Here is an 18,745-nt window from a genome sequence, read left to right as displayed (position 1 = left end):
TCGTTTAGAAGACATCTCATTTTACACTGGGCTTCTAAAATATAATCTTGTGCCATTTATTTCTGCTCAGGATTTGGGTCATGGAACATCAGAGGGTGGGGTTCCAATTAAAGATTTCCAGTGATCTTAATAAGGGGAAGAACATAGAATTCAAAATACATTTCCCAAAATTCATACCTAAAAATCCATTCTGGATCCATTAATTGCAGTCAGCTTTTACATCCTTTTGGGTCATCTTTAATTTCTCCTTCCCCTTCATTCACTTGATTTCCTTCAAGGACTGCTTCCATTTTTGGAAAAAAGTCATTGTGTTGTTAATTGACTTTCTCCCCAAGAGAAATGTGAGTAAGTTGCCTTTGTAGACCAGTGCTTATTAGTACGTGATGCAGTGACCACAATTTATATAATTCATGTTGGATAGTCTAAACTTAGATACGCCCATTCTGGGTCTTGGAAGCCTCAAGGTTCCAATAAATACCATTCCTTCCAGGAAAAATCACCTTATTATCTCCCTAATCAATGTGCAACACATTTAAGTACAATGAAGCTGAATTCTTCCAGCTTCTTTCCACCGAACACTTCATTTGGAGCTTTCTGTCTTTCTATTGTACTCCCTTGGTTTCCTCCTCCAAAGGTCTCTGAAGGAGAAATGAATGAACAGCTGGACAGTGTTTTGATATCATCCCATAGAAGTTAATCTGCACAAAGCAATTGGTAAGGACATGCAATGCAGTAACAAATTGTGCATATGAAGGGATCGCTAAGGTATATTTTAGGCTCTTTATGGTGCTTGAACAAAACCTGAGTGGCTGACTTAATGCTCACACAACTGAACAATCTAAGAATATAAAGAACAGCTGTAACAAAAATACATGCTGTGATAATGACCTTGTGCTGCTTAAGCACATATCCACCCAAAGTAGGTACCTCTCATAACTCACACAGCTCCACAACTATTAAAAATGTGTTCCTGTTAGTAGTGCCAACAGCTACATGACTGTTTGTATGAGAAACTGTTAATCACAGCCTGAACCTCTGATTAAACCATCTGAGGCAAGTGACGGGTCAGCTGTGGGAGCACAGGTGAAGGTAATTCAGCTGTGCTCCTCTCCTAGATCCCATTTAAGGGCTGACCACTACTAAGGCAGTATCTCTTCTTGGAGATTGCTGCTGAGTGGGTTTTCTGCAGGGAGCCTCAACATTGGTGAGTCTTTTCTATATAACCTCTGGGTGTTCATTTACTTTACCTTTGTGTAATTACAACTGTATGCTGTTGCATGAGCAAAGACAGCAACTCACTTATCCACATTTTAGAACTAAAGTCAAAGGCATCTTACAAAACAAACATGGTAGACTTGAAAAGTATATTTCAAAACCTAGACCCAGACAAAGAGCTGGTAGCAGTAAGCTGGTCTTCATACTAGGGACAGCAGCTGTAAGCATGCTGTTACTCCCACCATTTGACTCATTTGTCTGACAACATGGGCTGCATGGTGGTGGGGGGGCCAATGGGATATGGTGAAAAGACATTGCCACATTGAGAAATGTTACCCTGCTATGGTCATGTCAATAAGGCACCTAAATCTTTGGATCACCTATTGGGCTTCTTGTTTTATGAAGGCTAAATGCCCTTGCTGCCAGCATGCTGTTTCAGCAGGACTACCATCTGAACCTCCTACTCAGTAGGAGGTGTGAGACCTCAAAGAGCTGTGGGTTCATCAGTGTGTGCTGCAGTGAAGCACTGGGATAGGACAACATTACAGTTGGTGCTGGCAGCTTTGATCCATCTTTCTGGTGGTATTTACAGAAGCTTGAGATGTTTTGGTAACATTTGGCACCAAAAATGTTCTTGCTCATTAATTACTGGAAACCTGACAAAACATACTAGTTGTTACTGATTTTTATTAACCCTGAAGTTAAGCTGCATCTTTCTCTGGAGGGTGACTGTACTGAGCACTGGCAGGAGCAGCATCTCCCTCCTTTCTTAGTGATGAAAAAGCATGAAAGTGTGGAACTTGGTTGATTTTATCCTCAGACTCTTTCCACACACATAAGAGGAGGTGTTGGCTGGGCATCTGACTCGTGTAGAGTCAGATTCTGGCTAGCAACACAAGTGAAAAGAGAGGGAAGTATCAGACATTTATTAGCAAGGAAATGCAGGGGGAGTTTTTTGAGGTGACATCTTCCACTTTAGAAGATACCAGGGACAGGTCAACCCAGGGCACCAAATTCACTTACTTGCTGTCAGAGAGAGGCTGTTCTGCCTATAGATCTTGCTAATGGCCCCCTGGGTCAAGCAAGCTTTCACAAATGGAAAGCCTGTGCTGTCTGCAAAGCTGTCAAATACACTAGCTGATGGCAGAGCTGCTGCCCTGTGAACTACATTGCTGAAGTTTTCTGTAGCCAAGAAAAAAACCTAAAACTCCCATTAAGGATCCTTATTTGGTTCCTTATGTGCCCTGCTGGGCTCCTCCCGTGAACCTACAAAACTGAACTGTGTAGGTGCTGGCATTCCTTAATGTACACACAGCTAATGCAAAACAGCCTGGAAGTAACAGGTTATTGCAGTTGCCAAAGCCTTTATGACCTAATCAATGTTGATGGTGCAGTTAGTTTTGCACTGATTGACTTACGAAGTGAAGCCCCTACAGCAATAGAGCTCGTGGTGAAACATTCAGTGCTACAGTGTCTGCCAGAATTATACAACTGTATAATACAATAAATAGGTTACAGACAAAGTTCAAGCACGTGCAGCCCAGTTGTACTCTGTGTTGTGCACACTTGCAGGTATAGACTCTGGAAAAGTGTTGCGTTGTACTAACCCTTGTCCCACTCCAACAGGGTGATACATACTAGTATTTCCAGCACAGAGAGGCCATTCCCCAGGTGCTCAATCAGTGGTTCAGGCTGTGACTCAGCAGTTCCCATACAGCTGAACATTCCAGCACCTGACCACTCTTAACATACACCTTCATGGCACCTGGGTGGGAGATCCCATCTTGAACAACAAACCCCCCATTTTCACTCACAGCTAATGTTTTTGTTGCTCAGTAAAGCTGATTTGGAAACTGAACACCACTGGGAGCAAAAACACTGTTCAGTTCTGCTGATTGCTTTGTTCCAGGTTACAAAGCTTCTTTCTTACTCACCCAGTTTAAATTTAAACTTGAAATTTTGAGCCTTTAATGCTTTATGTAATGCGCTTCTCACTCATGCCATTTTTTAAGAGATAATACATTGTTTTACAAATGATTTTATCATTTAAAAGGCAGCTGAGCTTTTTCTAATGCACAGCTTAGTGTATTTCAGACTAGGAAAGAAGGTTATTCCATGTCAAACCTCAAGAATAGGGGAAGTGGAAAACAATGCTTTTAAGAGACATGAAAGTGATTTGGCCACAAGACAGAAGTTTTTAACAGCTCCACAAAAACACTGAACTGTGGTTCTGATAGTGGAACTTGTGATTCTGCATCAAACATTGTATGCTCCAAAATCCACAAGGACAGAAAAAGATTTGCTGACCACACTCAAGACCCCAACTGCAGGGCATCCTCTCCATAATGAAGGACATTCAAAGTCATTTTACAGTATGACTGATAAAGTAGCTCCTCTGACTGTGGTGATTATTAATACATACAGATAATGTGTATCATTGACATCGGACAAGTCACGTGGGGTTAGTTTTAGAGGTTAAAGCATCCCTTGTTTATCTGTGTTCTAAAACATCCTATCACAGCTGTCTGTAGTTTCCTAATGAGCACAGGTGTGCTCAGCTGCAACACAGTAATGAGTCTACCATCAGGACTGAGAGAATCAAGTGTCATTCAATATTATATCTAGGATTTTTGTATTTCAAGTTGCAAAAGAAAAACTGAGAAATACATGGGTAGGATGTAGGAAATGTAGTGGCACACATCTCACCTAATCTGAGAAGTCTGCAGCACAGATACAAGCATTTGATCTAATTTTTTTATTCTCCTTTCATATTCAGTGGAGTGAAATAAACTCTTCTGAAATCCTAGTCAGTTGTCCTATCTTTGAGTAAGATGAGGTGACCCTTGAAAGCCCTATTTCTGTCTTTCTAAAGAGAGCCCAGACAGCTTATCTCAAACGTGGCAGTCTGTGCTGAAAACATCCTCAGTTTGATGGGGAATCTCCCCCTTCAGCTATGAGAGCTCTCTGCTTCCAAAAGCTTGCTTTACCATAAGTTCCTCTTCTGTCCCTTCTCAGGGAAAGCTTATAGAATCTGGTTCTAAGCAATAGAAGAAATCCCACCAAGATGGCTCATTTGCTATTCTTAATCTTCACAGAGCAACTCAGTTTCTGGGTCCAGGTGCACATGTTTGATCATCAATAAATCCACAGTGAAACTGTTATGAAAAAGCAGGGGAGGAGTCCAGTGAGAAGGTATTTGTTCTGGGGAGCGAGGTATGATGGCAATGCACAATAATTACCAACAGAATTAAATCTGAGCTTTACTAGGACCCACAAACAAACAGGACAAATTGACACCGATAAAGTACTGGAGAAGTTGTTGCATGCTTAGTCATCTGCATCCTATAGAAAGGCAGGAACACAAAATGCATTCAGGAAGAAACGAGAAGAGCAGAAATGGGCCGATGCTATTGCAGGATGTTCTGGCTGCGCTGACCTCAGTACCATCTCAGAGTTGGTTAAGCCGCAGTGACCAGCAGTTTCATCCCTAGGGGATGGTTTGGAAAACAATGGGGGGAAAAGGATCACTGCAGCAGGCCATGAATTAACAAAACACATTAAAGGGAAATTATTTGCCACTGTTTTCTAGTCTGCTGAAGGAAGATAATACACATATGTAGGAGTGTACCTGTCGTCCCTGCTGCTCTTTGGAGTCTTGCTCAGAGCACATGTGCTTGCATTTGCACTAAAATAGCTTCCAGACAAGAAGAGAAATAAATTTAAAGTGACAGGTGCAGGAATTCAAGGACTGGGAAAGACTCTGGGGATGTATTCTTCTACAGATCACAGACAGGTTAAAGGCATGGTGTAAATGTAAGGGGTTTATGCCAGCAATGTAGTGCTGACTCAATGGAAAAATGTTATGCTCTGTTTGTGTATATATTCCTGCCTTCTGACTTGGGAACATGTTGCAACGTGCAATATTTTGCTTAAAATCTAAATAACGATAAACAGCACATAAAGGCACAACTAAAGGAAGGTTACAAATACTATCAGAACACTTTCTGTCCCCAGCTGGAAAATGTTGCGTGTCGCAGCATCTCATTAAGTAAGAATTCCCTCAGTGTAGTGGTGAGAAAGAAGCTTTATTGATAAAAATCATCAGCTTGAAATTCACAAATGCAGAAACTTTTGACTTCAAAATAAGGGTTTGGTGTATCCACCCTCTGTGGATGTTTCCCCCGGGGATCTGGGACATCAGAGCAGTCCAATGTAATGGATACGGTTACAGCTTGTTCTTCCACCTGGTTTGCAGTGCAACACACAAGTAGCACCAGTCACTGATACATTCTTAGTACTGAAGGTGTTCTGCTACCACCCCAACCAGCCTGTTCCAGATCTTAACTGTCCTCAAGGCAGAATGTTTTTCCTAGTGTGTAACCTAAATCCTCCTTGCTGCAGGTTAAGCTGGTTGCTTCTTGCCCTCCATCAGAGGACACAAAGAGCAATTGATCACTGTAATAAGCTTTGATAAATTGGAAGACCTTTCTGCCCTTCCCTCAACTTCCTCATTCATCATCTAAATAGTTCCAGCTCTTTCAGCCCTTCTTTGAAGATCCCGGCTTTCTGAAAAATCTTCTTATTCTCTGGATGTTCTTTATTATTCCCAGGCTTCTTTAAATGCTGTGCCCAAAGCAGGAATCAAGTTCTTACTGGTAATAAGTAGAGCAGAATAATTACCTCCCTTGTCTTACAGACAACACTTCTGATAATATATCCTGGGATGCAATTTTCCTCTTTTTACTTCTTTTGAATGTGGTATTTCATAGTCTGTGAACCGCTGTAACCCCAGATAGTTTCTGCAGCACTGCCTACCCATTTATTCCCCTATTATACACTGCTCCATGTGCTCTCATTTTCCTGTCTGTACAATTTTCCACATCTTGTTATGAAATTTTCACTTACTTCGGATTCCCTCCCTGATCCAGGCTCATCTGAATTCCAACAAGCTCCAACAAGCTTTTCTTTTCCCCTCTTCCCATTTGGCATCGGCTAAGATTTAGTGTTCATTCCCATAGCAGACATGGTGCTGGTGAACCAGTTTTATAGAGCTGGATCTGTGACAGACTTCTGTAGGAAAATGTGTATGAAACATCATCATGATTTGATGCTAGACCGTAGTTTAAATGGTGAATTTCTCCTCCGTCAATCACTCCTGACTGTTACTGCAATTTATTCTTATCCATTACTGGTGTGCAATCAGGTTTCTTTGTGAAGTTTATCTGCAAACTCAAGGATTCTAAAAATACATTAGCTTGTATGGTGAAAGGGGTCAGGAGGGAAAGAGGAGGAAGAGGACAGAGTTGGTCAATTAAAGTTAACTGTTGCCATGTGGCACCAGGAGAATAAGGTTTAGTGGGGAAAAAATAATACAAAAAGTGAATCCAAGGTGCAGGTGACAGATGGACAGGTGGGTAAAGGGAAAGAGTTGTAAGATATAATAGTTCCCTATTCAGTATTAGGAGTTTTACAGAACAGGATATTTACCAGATAGTCACTTTTTCCAACACAAGCCCCTCCTTTAGAGCCTTCCTTCTTAGCCAGAGCAGTCTGAGATTTCCCTATACATTCACTGTCACTTCAGTTCCTTGTAATCACAGGTGACAGCGCAGTGGGATAAACCAAGCATGCTGGTGCCCATGTAATTGGATGCTCCTGTGCACAATAAGCACCTTTTACTGCACAGTTCACAGTGTCTGTCATGTGTGAATCATTCTGTTCTGCTGATGCCTCCTTCGCTTTGCATCATTTTGTTGCTCAAGGGCATTTTGTTCTTACTTAAAGAAGTCTACGTCTTCCTTCCTTCTGATGTTTCACTGCAGTTTTATTTTGTTCAAGAACTGGAACCTTAGGGTCGAATCTTAGTTTCAGTTCTCTGAGGCATACCTTTAGGTTGAAGTAAGCTTCTTTCTGGGGAACCAGTCAGCACAAATTGAATCTCCATGTCTGATATTGAGAGCAGCCCCAGGGAAATGGTCCTGGGGGGTTCCGGTGGATGAAAAACTTGTCGTGAGCCAGCAGCCAGAAGGCCAGCTGTATCCTGGGCTGTATCAGAAGAGGAGTAGTCATCAGAAAGAGAAGTGTGATTGTTTCTCCTCTGCTATTCTATCATGGGGATCCCCAGCATGAGAAAGATGTGGAGATGTTGGTGCAGATCCAGAAGAGGCCACAAAGATGCTCAGAGGGCAGGAGCACTGAAAGTGCTATCCAAGTGCAAGATGAAGTTTTCCTTAGACACTAAGTCAGGGGGAGGGGGGAAATCTTACTGCCTTGCAATCACAACCTATGTCCAATGTGCCCTTCTCCCAGTCTGCAGTTCTTTGCAGTGGTAGGAAATCAGGTTTGGTGCACTAAAGAACTGTGACTGACTTATTTCCCAGATCAAATAGGCAATATGGTCCACGGTAACAACAAATAAAAACCTGGTCGTTTTGAAGTGCTCAGCACCAAATAATTGTTGGATTTGCTTTTCATCCTTTTCTCAATACTGCAGAATCCCCTCTTCAGGTCTGTTGAGCAATAGCTATGCTTCTATACACATAAATAGTCAAAGACTAATCATCAGCTGGAGACCTTCAGAAAGGGGGCTGCTGCATCTTCTTCCCCGAGGCAAAACACCAGGGTGGGATTACAATATGTAGTTATGTGATGCCATGCAGCTTTCACACATATGAACCCCACAAAGCATATAACTAAATGCCATACAAAGATTTGTTTTTAGAAATACATTACAGAATATATGGGGCCAAACTTTCCAAGCATTACTTCACTTTTGTAAATTGTTTTTACATTATCTTAGGAAGAAACCTGCTGTCTTGCTTTCTGTCTAAGGAATGAGAACAATACCAGCCAGACAGAGATTAATGTTGCTTTCTTGCTTCCAAACTGAAAGCTTTAAGTCTACAGACTGTACTTAGAATGTTATTACAGGGAATCAATATGTGGCCCCAACCCTGATCTTCAGAACAGATATCCGTCAAAGTCTGAATTTAATTTCCTTCCAAATATTAGGCTGTTTGCAGATGATCTCTGTAACTGATTATGTTGCTGTAAACATTACTGCTGGTAGAACAAATGATGTTCTTTCACATTCTTTGTTATTTAGTTGATGTTATCTAGACTGACTGACTGTGTTCTCTCAAGCTTAACAAACTTTATAAACTCATTCTGAACTCACATAAGTAACGTTGGTGTGGGCTAAAGTATAGCTTTGGGGCCAAACTTCAGTATGGGACGGGATAGGATAGGATAGGATAGGATAGGATAGGATAGGATAGGATAGGATAGGATAGGATAGGATAGGATAGGATAGGATAGGATAGGATAGGATAGGATAGGATAGGATAGGATAGGATAGGATAGGATAGTTTGAAAGGACCTACAAAGATCATTTATTCTAACTGCCTGACCACTTCAGTGCTAACCAAACTTTCAAGAATATTATGGAGGACATTGTCCAAATGGCTCTTTAACACTGACAGGTATGGAGTACCAACACACTCACAAGGAAGTTTGTTTCAGTGTTTGACCACCTTGAAGTCTCCATTCCTGGATATTCAAAAGCCAGTGGCTGAGAATCTGAGCAATCTGCTTTAGCTGACCCTGATTTAAGGAGTGAGGACACTGAATATGATGGTCTCCAGAAGGCACCTCCTAACATCACCTTTTCTGTGATTCTGGGGATGATGAGAAAACTGTTTTCTGATGAAGCAGCTCAACTGTGAGTTCCAGGAGAGAAAGACAAGACTGGAATTGAATAAGGGAACATGGCTTGGAGGGAAATATTGGTGATAGGTGGATGGTCGGACTGGATGATTTTTGAGGTCTTTTCCACCCTGGGTGACTCAATGATTTCTACAATTCTAAAGCATTACTCATATTCAGGTAGTGTACCATCCATGTCCTTTAAAGCAGCAGATGAGGCAGCAAAACATGAAATTGGTAAAAACTAATTAAAAGTGGTGTATTATGCCTCTGCGATTAGTAGGGCAAAAGATACTGGGGGTAGAGAAGCTACATTTAATTTGATGAAGCTGAACCAATTAAAATTTGATCTACATTTTATCTTTCGATTTCACGTATTTCATTTCAAAGACAGCTTTTTCCTTTTGCAGGCTTTTCATGCGGCCTCTTCCTTAATCATTACATTTTCTAATTTAACAGTATGCAGTACTGTGTCAAATCAGTTTTATGTCCACAGTTTCCTTCTGTGATATTTGTTACCACTGTGAAAAATTCTGTCAGATTTGATAGGAGTAACCTCCCATGTGTAAATCCCACAGAGTCAAACTCTCCTTAATTAAATCATAACAGTCCAGCTGGCCTGCTCTATCTAGGCTTAATGGTGTCCTCTGTTACCCTTCCAGTCTTAAATCTGCATTTTCTTTTTATTCTTGTATTTTCCTTAGTATACAAGACAGGTGTTGTATTAAAATTGTTCCAAACATCTCCTTGCTTCCAGGAGTGTCCTGAATACATATGCTAATATTGGCCCAGTTTTTCTAGTAGCTGCCTCAGGATTTTGGGATGGAGTCTTTCTCATTTTGCACACTTGCTTAATCTTTGAGTGCTCTCCTTCTTTCCTTCCTTCTTTTCTTCCATCCTTCCTTCCTTGGTTTTATTTTTTAAAATAAAAATAATTTCTATTTTTGGGGAAAAATGCTCACTTTAATGATTAGATTTTCTTAGTGTCTCCATGTCTATTCTTGTTTGTCATGTAACTGAAATACTGTTATTAACCAATGGCTGATATTGTGGCTACAGTAGAACAGTCAGACCATGGGCTCTTTGTTAAATAAAATGTGTTGTATACTTGATGGCAATGGTATGAACTTCTGCACTATCATGGCCATTTAACAAATGATACAAGTAATACAAGGTGTAATCATGAAGAAGATATAGAACTCGGTATCTTATACGTGCCTTTCCTTATCTCTGTTGGCAGAGTCTAAACCTGGTACTTTAATAGTAGCAATGCTAATTTGTTTCAGTTACTACAGCACTTTCTCTTAAATTTTAAGTACTTTTCTGTAAACTTGGGTCTTTCTCACTTCAAAAATAGTTATTCAAAGGCAAATGATCAAGTAGGTCAAGAATGTCGATGTTTATCTTCTCCTGTTTCTCAGTTTTAATCCAGAATATTAAAAACAAAATTCCACCACAATCAACTTCAGAATGTGATTTTGTATGGAGATTGTCTGGACTTACAGGGATCTATGTGTAAACGAACCCTAACTGTTCCTCCATGTATAGCCTACACCTTCCCCTAAGCCATTTCGCACACATGGTTGGTTTGGTACCCCTGTGTCTCTGTTAGTTCTTGCTTCATTGTTGACACATTTGTTTTTCGTACTTTTATCACACCTCCTCATCTCCTTCTCCCTAAGCTAAACATTTTTAGCTCTCTTTCCTCATGTTTAATTTCCTTCAAGACTTTTATCAGTTGATAATATTTCTCTGGACTGGCTGAGCTTATGAACACATAACGCTTTAGGAACCCTGTGCAACATTGGCATCCATTTGTTTTAGAACGGATATTACAGAAGCAGAAAAAGCATAAATCAGCCAGAATTACAGATGGACCTGGAACTGCAGTTCATTAAAAATATTAGAAAACCTTCATGCCCGTTGTTTGGAAAACAGGAAACTTGCTAGCGGTTCATTGTATTAAACAAAGCACAGAGATGTAAGAGTGTATTTGAACTTGTTGTCTTTTTAGGTTTCCAGAGGATGCTAGAAAGAAATATATGAGAAAAAGCAGTGAGCACCAGTCTAGGAGACTGCCAAACTGCACAGCTGCTGTAACAGGCTGTTTCTGCACTTGACATAAGCCTTGCTCAGGCTTAGGAACCACAGTAGGCTTCGATGTGACTTTTCTCTGGACCAGACAACTTATTAATATTAAACCACCAGGTAGGTGCTGATGGCCATAACCATGAACAGGTGATGTATTGAAATCTCTCATGGAGGAACAACAAATTACATTGAGAGGCTGAAAGCAATGTGGTAAGACTGTAAGCTTGAATACATGCCAGTCACTTTATCTTAGAAAGAAAGCAGTCAGAGAAGACCTAATTGGAGTTCTCCTTGCTGAAGCAGCAGGATGTCCAGCAGCGATCCCGCCTTGGGCAGGTGCATCTCTCAGGATTTCTCCTTGATGTCAAGTGATGCTAACTCCATTTACTGGTGAGTAAAACTTTAATTTTCAAAGGCACCTGATTTATGTTAAGATTTAGTGACTGAATTCTGCAGTAGACTGACCACTGTGACTGCTGTTGTCATAACAAACTAAGAATATCAGCATACTTCCCCTAAGAAACCAAACCATAATGACACCACTGAAACTGCGTAAGTATTGGTATCTTTAGACATGTCTTCTTCCAGTGTACCAAGTGTCACTCATGACTCCTAAGAGGCATAGTATATCACACCTTCTTGAGTGTTTTGGGTGATGTTTGGGTTGTGTTTGGGTGTTTTGGGTGATGTTTCGGGTTGTGAGGTGTCCCTAAATATCAGAAGGAAGTACGCTAAGAGACTGTATTTGGGGAAAAAAGTGTTATCTTCTTAAAGATCCTGTCTACTATTTTTCTCAATACCTTGTGACTAACTATAAAGTTTCTAAAAAAATAATGTACAAGACGTGGGAACAGCATACAGTATGGAAACATTGGTATGGTATTCGTGTATAAAGGTCCACCTTTATGCAAGATGAGCTCCCTGCTACCCACTCTTCATTTAATACAACACATAGTTTACTAGACTGCTGGTTAAAATGCATGTGTTTTTTTTTAATATATAGAAGCCGTGGAAAGGCACACAGTCAAATGACTGGGAAAAGTGTTGTGCACCAGAACACGCTGCAGGATGTCATGAAGAAATCAGAGGATTTGAAGCATTCTCACTTGGATCAATCCAAATGAAGAGCAGCTTCCTCCAGTGTCTGTCTCCCAGGCTTAACCAAGATGTGATGGTATCATTAAGCAGCAATAACTGCTTCACATTTCTTTGTTTGATGCTACCTCTTTTATTTTGCACGAGGGTTTTTGAACCATGGTGGTGTGCAGAAGTTTTCTGCCTTCGTCTCTCCTTCACCTGCTCCCTCAGGTCTGTCTGTATGTTAAACAGCACTGAGCACCTCTATTTAAGCACTGAATAGACATAGGACCCTGTAGGAAGGGTGGCAGAGGTCATTCCAGCAGAGCCTCCTGACATGCTTTGTACACAGCATCTGCTTTAGAATATGGAGAATAGTGAATATTGAGTATTTTCTAACAGAAGCTGCTTTTTCAGCCAGCTGTGGCTCACTTTTGCAAAGTCAGACAGCATTTTAGCCTTTAATGATGTGTGACAGAGAGCAACATAAAAACCTCAGGTTTTGAGAGACAATATCAATAGACATGTTTGAATGTTACATAGATTAGAAGCCTCTTTGTAGTTCCCCTGTTTGCATCAATCTTGAGGAGAATTTTTGCTGTATTTTGATGCTTCTGTCTCTCAGTGATTTATGCCACTCAGCCACCAGCTTGATCTTTTTCACCCTTTTCTCCTGACGAATGCACAGAAAGAAATGAAAACTGTGTAGAAAGAAAGAAAGAAACACTGTGTGGGTTTGTTCTGTTCAGCCTGAAGAGTTGGACAAATAGTTTTCACTGATGTCTTTTTGATTTGTGTATTTGATGGGAAGTGTTCATGAACAAAGAGGCTGTGCAGCAAGGATTCTATTGCTTCATGTAAAAGTAGCTCATACTCCATCTGCTGAGTAACAGGGTAAAGAACATCTGTTTGTTACTGTACTCCAAACACTGGTGCTGCCCTCTGAATGGCAGATGATGGTACATAGAGCACACAGCTGTTTTCTTTTGGGGGGGTTGGTTTATTTCTTCTGTATATTCAGAAGAATACATTATATTCTAGTGAATATTATATATTCACTAATCCAGATTTGGACTTGTGTAAAAAGTTTGTCTCACATGACATACTCCTTATTCAGACAGGCAGCCTGCAGTCATTCTTAAAGCTGTCCCAGAGTCATCCGTGGCTTACTTTTGTTGAGCTAGAGGTCTAACACAACCCAAGCAATATTAAACGCGCATTAGGTATACCCTGGTTTGGCAGGAAAGGAAATTAAGGGATTATTCAGCTCTGGTGTCTCCTACGACAATCCCTGATTCCCAGACTTTAAGCTGACTGCTGTCCCCACTTGCCCTGCAGTCCCAGTGCTGGAGTGAACCAGTATACTGCTCAATACTGCTTTAATTTCATTTTTGATCTGCAGCAAGGGCAGGAAGCCAGAGTTAAGGCGCCTGAGGGTTAAAATGATCTCCATGACTGCTCCATGACCCACATCCCCTCCCCAAACCAGCTCATTTCAGAATGCCAGGTGCCCCCTCTCAGCCTCACTAATGACCCCGTAATTGACGTTTCTCTCCAGCCTCCTGCTCTGAGTTTCACACTCTCAGTGCAGACTTGTTTCTCTAGATCTGAGTGCACTGTCCTCTCCTCCAGGCACCGAGCAGCATAACAGTGGCTAGCTCCTGCTAGGAAGGGTGCCAGAGGATGGATAGATAGATGGGTGGATGGGCGGATGGATGGATGAGTGGGTGGATGGATGAGAAGACCCGCCTCTCTCCGGAGGAGCCTCCCATAACAGACTCCGGGGAAAGCCCGGTTGTTTCAGAGCTTTTTTCTGCCCCTCCTTTCCGTGACTTGCAGATTCGCTGCTCACTTTCTTTCCTTAGTGGCTGCCGCCCTCCGCTGGAGCAGAGCGGGTGTTGCAGCAGAGCATCTTCCCAGCCAGGGACTGGGCAGCCGCTCCAACCCTGCTGCCTGCCACTGCTCCATCCTGGGAAGCTCAGGGCAGGGATCGACTTCCTGATAGATCCGAAGCTGCGTTTTATTGACCCCCAGAGTTAGTCGTGCCCAAGTCTCATCACTTTCTTGTCAGTCTTCATTTCCATGAGCCCTCTCTACCACTGATGGGATGCAAAAAGTTAAATATAAAAAGAAATCATTGTTTTTTTCCTCTAGAATTGTGAGGACAGCAGCTGAAGAATCTTGAGCTATGAGGAGTGTTGCACTTGTCCCAGGTGCAAACTCTTTGAAAGGGTAGATAACAGCAGGACAAGGGGAAAATGGTTTTAAGTTGAAGGAGGGAAGTTTTAGGTTGGATATCGGGGGGAGGCTCTTTACTATGAGAGTGGCGAGGTGCTGGAACGGCTGCCCAGAGATGTTGTGGATTTCCTGTCCCTAGAGGTGTTCAAAGCCAGGTTTGGTGGATCACTGGGCATCCTGGTCTGGTATTAAATGTGGAGGTTGGTGGCCTTGCTTTGTGGCAGGGAGTCTGGAGCTTCATGATCCTTGAGGTCCCTTCCAACCCAAGTCATTCTATGATTCTATGAAACTCTTTGGAAAGTAAATTAACTATGATGCACCTTCAGCAGTACCTAACATGCACTCCTTTCCTATCTGTATATTTCATAGTGATTAATTCTCTATGTGTGTGTATCTGTGTGCATTAAGCTGTGTTCAGGTTTTCACTGCTGGTATGCCCACTCCATTAGTAAATGTGATACTGACATGAGTACACACCTGTCACCTAAAAGGTGAATAAACTCTTTCTGGATTCCTCCCCCCCTTTGAGGTGGATGACCTCTGCTCTTGGAAGCTCCCTTCTTTCAGAGTATCTATGTGTCACTGTTCAGCAGCACAAAGCATGTCAAAACATCATCCTAAAGAAAGATGGCTTTGCCCAGCTCTGTTTTGCCAATGTACAAAGCAAAATAGCTAAGATACCTGGCTATCTTAGCATACTCAGAACCTAAACCTCACTGCTTTGTGTCACAGATGTGCCACTAAGTTCACTGGTTGATCTGTGTTTCTAGGAATGGTTTAGTTTTTGAGACACAAGGGTCGTGATGCGATTCTGGAAGGTGCCTGTGCTGCAGTTGCTGCTGGATGCATTATGTGAGAGGAAAATACAACTGAGGGCAGAGAAAGAGAGGGTACATAAGGTCTTTGTTCTCCAGGTATCTTCCCAATACAATTCTCTCACTCCTGCAGAGCAAAGGTCAGATTTCTCTTGAGCTGAGGTTAAACTGCCCTTAGCATTTTAGCTGGATTCAGCTTACAAAGAGCACTGACCCTTGAGCAACAGCAAACCAATGTGCTATTCACTGTAGCTTCAGAAACAGTAGATATAAGTGGGTTGGCTTAAGTTGTGTCATGCTGACCTTACTCTGTGTTCACCTATGCCATGAGAAAACAACAGCCCCCTTCAATCTGTGTTGCCTTTGAAAGCCTGAAGAGCCTAGTTTCCTTTCCAGGCAGTGACTCATCTGTCCATGAAGCTGCACTTTACTACTGAGTTCCTTTTAAGGCGTGTCTGCACTAAGTATTTACACTTTCACAATATTTTTCATGCAATGGATTTAATACTGAGAATTAAATCCAGGGGTCTGGAGAACTTGGCTTGAAGATGAACCAAGCTTGTCCTCAGGACACTTAAGAAGACAAACTCTGCTGCTTTCTTGGTCTGGGCAATTCATCCTGTTCGATTGGCTACAGTAGTAGGATTCCCTTTGTTTTGCTGCTACTTTTTGCTAGTTTTCTTTCTCCTCAAGTGGGAAGAGAGGTGCTCTGAGAGATGGAAGAGAGAGAATCTAGGTCCTGAGACCATCATCCACAACCTCCTTGGGCAACCTGTTCCAGTGCGTCACCACACTCTGTGTGAAAAACTTCCTCCTAATATCTAAGTTAAACCTCTACTGTCTCCCCCCAGCCACTATGATATCATTCTGGTGACTCTTTGCTGCTGAGTGGCCTGATCCAGCCCCAGGTGTGTTTCCATTGCTCAGCAACTACACCATCTCAGCTGAAACCAGGACCATCTTATGCTGACAAGCTCCTTCTAGGCTGCCTTCAGGACAGATCCTAAATATATAATCTCTTTGATCAAACTTGTCATCTAAGCAGATTTATGCTCATCTTCTCTTGGGTTCTCTTTCATATCATCTTTCCTCTAATCATTGCTGCTCCTCTTCCTGTCCTTCACTTCCAAATCTGCTTCTCATTTTGAGTCCTGCCTCTCTCCTCAGTTGATCAAGTAGAATTGCAAGGTTATCCTTCCTCAGGCCAACCTCTCCCCAGGTTTTCTCCTCCCTTATCTGTGGATCAAAAATAGTATGTGTTATTTCCATGTCCACAACATAATACAGTCTGGATACTTTTCTGCTTTTTTGCTTCTTATTTTCACTTAACTGCTTGCTTTCAATCACTCATACTGACTATCTTCACATAGTCAATTGGAGAAGCATTTCTCCACAAGATGGATTTTTCTCGCCCTTGTTCCTGTGTTGCCTTTGTGGCCCTTCTGGCTCTGAAGTCTTTTTCAAGGCTATTCCAGTATTACAGTCATCTTATTCTCCTCTATTGCTTTGTGAAAATGTAGAAAGCTGGGACTATTGATACAGTGGGCTTGAACTGCATGGCAACTTTGTTTTGCTTGTCTGTTCATCATGCAGTTTTCCATGCGTTATCTCCTCCTTGTCAATGGAAACCCCACTCCAGAAAACTCATAGTAGTCATGAAATATTGGATGTAAAAGCATTAAAATGATCTCAATGGGTTTGATTTCTTCACAATTACATTAACTTAGAGATTATGGAACGATAGAATGGTTTGGGCTGGAAAGGGCCTTAAAGATCATCTGGTTCCAACCCACCTGGCACAAACAGGGACACCTCCCTCTGCACAATCACTTCTCCCTGTGTGTGCCCAGAATATTTCTTTCTCGAAAATATTTCACACAAGGCTCGTATGCGATGTCTCTTACTTGGATGTTTCTGGCTTGGATTATAACTTTCAAACCAAATGGCGGTTCAGAGTAGTAGCAGAGCACTAAGAAAGTGTGTCTATTTGCCAAATGCTTCAGGTGGGAAGAGTATTTCTTAATTTGCTCAATTAGTGGATGAGACCTGACCAAGGACTGGAACAGGCTGCCCGGGGAGGTGGGGCAATCACTGTCCCTGCAAGCGTTCAAGAGACGTGCAGATGTGGTACTGTGTGTGTGACATGGTTGAGTGGCCAATATTGATGGGAGGTGGAAAGTTGGATCTGAATGATTCTGTGAGGAATCGGGGTGCTGAGGTCGGGGGCAGACGGCTAAGTGTAGTTCTTGTACTGGACGCCCAGTGCCGCTGTTGGCCGCTGCCGAGCAGGGATAGAAACGAGAACCAGCCGGATGCTGCCGGGCTGCCGTTCTCTGCGAGATCTTTAGCAGAAATAGCCCGGCTGCACTGGAATACGTCCCAGTTCAAACCCTTCCAAAGGATCTGCCGCACGGAGAACCATCGGGTAAAACGCCAAGAGCACAAAGCAGGATTGGGAATGCGAAGGAAAGAGAAAATAAACCCTGCTTTCCCCTGCCTGCCGATGCCATTCGCTGTTCCTGAAGAATCTGTAGCCAGGCAGAGCCCATTGGTTGGTAAGCACCGCGAGAAAGAGACGTTTACTTTTAACAGAGAGACGGGGGAGCATGGGACTGAATGCAGAGGAGGCTGGTTTGGCTCTCGGAAAGCCACAAACAGGATTATATGCAGGTAAGTACAGTATAACGGAGAGCCAGGAGGTGAGGAACGATTCTCCCGGCTTTTCTCACTCTTACATCCAGAGGGCGGCTCAGGGCTGCAGCTCTGCGAGAGCGCTGGGAATTCGGAGAGGAGAAAGGAGAGAGAAAAGAGAGAAGGGTGAAGAGGGTAGAGGGAAGAGAGAAGAGAGGAGAAACCCGACCTGGAAGGGCAGGAGAGGAATGAGCCTTTATCTCTGCAAAGCGGCCTTGGAAATCACAGCGGTTCAGGAAAGAATTGGAGCTGCTGATGTGAGCATGAGAGGACGCTTCTCAGAGCTGCGAGGCAGTGATGGAGAGGAAGCTTTCAGCAGAGGGGAGATGTAGGAGACATGGCAGCTCTGAAATTTCACTCGGCTGACATGAATTCCTAATGGAAGACCAAGATTTTGGAAACATAAACTGTTCGGGCTGCAGAAATGAGGGATGAATAAATACTCACTCAGGAATGCTACGTTTTGAAACACAGAGACACAACAGGAACTGACTGGAACACGTTGCTGTGGCTCCTTCCTGAGAATAAAATATGAGCCTTCAAGAGGAGAACTGCTTCTTGGTCATTTCAAATTACCTTCTTTGGATAAAGAAGCATCACTGAATAAAAAACAGAGGAAGCCTGCAACATCACGATGTGCTGGAAGATATAAGAGAAGTCCCTGATACATTCGTATAGATTATACATCTTACTGTGGCTTTTGTTAATTAGTCTGTCCTACACACAATGTGCCTTCGCCTACGTTTTGCTTTTTCTATCATAAATACCCATTTAATTGCAGTGACTCAAAGGAAAAGAGAAGCTTTAGCTCTTAAATGATGCACAATAAGTTCCCTACTGTATTCTACATTTCTGTAAAATCTGAAAGCCTCACTCTAAAGGCACCATATTCTGATGTGCAAAGATATTCTACC

The 18,745-nt window shown here is 42.3% G+C and overlaps 1 long non-coding RNA gene across 1 annotated transcript; it reads left to right on the top strand.

The window, feature by feature from the left end:
- The first annotated feature begins 1,167 nt into the window (after positions 1–1,167).
- LOC140258248 (uncharacterized) lies at positions 1,168–12,538 on the top strand. The gene is made up of 4 exons (XR_011905218.1): positions 1,168–1,204; positions 10,934–11,127; positions 11,264–11,400; positions 12,014–12,538. It is a non-coding gene; the product is annotated as an uncharacterized lncRNA (long non-coding RNA).
- The last annotated feature ends 6,207 nt before the right edge of the window (positions 12,539–18,745 follow it).

Source organism: Excalfactoria chinensis, chromosome 13, assembly GCF_039878825.1.
Source record: "Excalfactoria chinensis isolate bCotChi1 chromosome 13, bCotChi1.hap2, whole genome shotgun sequence".
Classification (NCBI taxonomy): Eukaryota; Metazoa; Chordata; class Aves; order Galliformes; family Phasianidae; genus Excalfactoria; species Excalfactoria chinensis.
Note: the sequence above shows the minus strand (reverse complement) of the source record. Positions and strands in the feature narration are given on the sequence as shown.